The sequence below is a fragment of the Limulus polyphemus genome, unplaced genomic scaffold, assembly GCF_000517525.1.
Source record: "Limulus polyphemus unplaced genomic scaffold, Limulus_polyphemus-2.1.2 Scaffold238, whole genome shotgun sequence".
NCBI lineage: Eukaryota > Metazoa > Arthropoda > Merostomata > Xiphosura > Limulidae > Limulus > Limulus polyphemus.
This window is the reverse complement of record NW_013665848.1, coordinates 144,020-145,927: the sequence shown is the minus strand read 5'-3', so window position 1 is coordinate 145,927 and position 1,908 is coordinate 144,020.

The window sequence follows — 1,908 nt, the reverse complement described above, 5'->3', positions numbered from 1 at the left end:
TACGGCAGTAAACCAGTGTTTTTCTGGCACCTCTCCTACGATAGTGGTGACATTGTACGGCAGTAAACTAGTATTTTTATATGGCATCTCTCCTACGATAGGGATGACATTGTACGGCAGTAAGCCAGTGTTTTTATGGTACCTCTCCTACGATAGGAGCGACATTGTACGGCAGTAAACTAGTATTTTTATATGGCATCTCTCCTACGATAGGGATGACATTGTACGGCAGTAAGCCAGTGTTTTTAAGGTACTTCTCCTATGATAGGAGCGACATTGTACGGCAGTAAACTAGTATTTTTATATGGCACCTCTCCTAAGATAGGGGCGACATTGTACGGCAGTAAACTGGTATTTTTATGGCACCTCTCCTACGATAGGTAAGAGCATTACAATGACAAACTACAGACTAGAAATCAATTATTGAAGAATTAACAGCATTAATTGTAATCATTCAAAGCTTTGACAGTAGAAAATAATATATTCATGGAAGTCAGCATTCAATACTTTAAACATTACATTTTGCAAAATTTGTTATGTGCAAACGGCGGGATTATAAATTTTCAAAACACATTTTATACATGTGATAGCTTTACCCGTTTTAAAATGAATAACTTCCCATTGTTTATTGTACCCTTCCTTCTGGTTTCTACTAGCCTCATCTTCAGGTTATCGTTGTGTGTTTGTTTGAAGTTGAGCACAAAGCTACACAATGAGCTATCTGTGCTCTGCCCACCACGAGTATCGAAACCCAGTTTCTTAGTTTGTAAATCCACTGGTTGGCCAGTTTTTTATTACTTATATTTAGTGTGTTCAGGAGGATATAAAAACCTTCTTCTCTTTTTAACCGAACAGAGATGCGTTACTTAGTTTATGTGTTTCTGTGTTACAGAAGGAGACCGAAACTTGCATCCTAGCAACAAGTTTGTTAGTTTATCTGTTTCTGTGTTACAGAAGGAGACCGAAATTTGCATCCTAGCAACAAGTTTGTTAGTTTATCTGTTTCTGTGTTACAGAAGGAGACCGAAATTTGCATCCTAGCAACAAGTTTGTTAGTTTATCTGTTTCTGTGTTACAGAAGGAGACCGAAATTTGCATCCTAGCAACAAGTTTGTTAGTTTATGTTTTTCTGTGTTACAGAAGGAGACCGAAACTTGCATTCTAGCAACAGTTTAGTTAGTTTATCTGTTTCTGTGTTACAGAAGGAGACCGAAACTTGCATCCTAGCAACAGGTAGAGATACTATTACACCAAAGCTTGGCTTTACAATCAATCGATAAGTAATCCAGTTTGTAATTTAAGCCTTTTTAAAAATGTAATCATACAATTCAGAAATTATTCTATGTGTAGAAAGAAAATAAAAGGTAATAATCCTAGCAACCAAAAATATAAAATTAGTTATCTAGTAAAACAAAATGAATGTTTTTAACTAAACAGTCAAATATATAGCGAACAAAATCATCTCTATATTGAAATACATTCCACAGGTCTTTGTCCTTATCGTTCCTTTGCAAGTATAGATAAATTTAAAAAATTATATATATAAAAAAAATTAGTATTACAAGCATTTCAGTCATATTTTGCAACTGTGCAAATTACGTGTGATATACATACGTATTTTTCAGGTAAATTAAGTCTTCGAGTAATTTAAAACTTACAATTGAGCACTTCTCTCATTTACGGGCTGAGCGTGACCCACTGGTTAGTGTGCCAGAGAATGGATTTGAAGGTCCACGTTCGTAACCCGTTACTGCTCAAATAAAACAAGAAGGAATCATCAATAGCCGCAGCACTTGAAATTCTTTTAGGCGGGGTTAGAGTAAATTAATTTATGAGTCTGCAAATGTACCCGATTCGATTTTATTACTCATCAGGATCTCTACCCTTAAATTTAAATTCTTTTAGGGA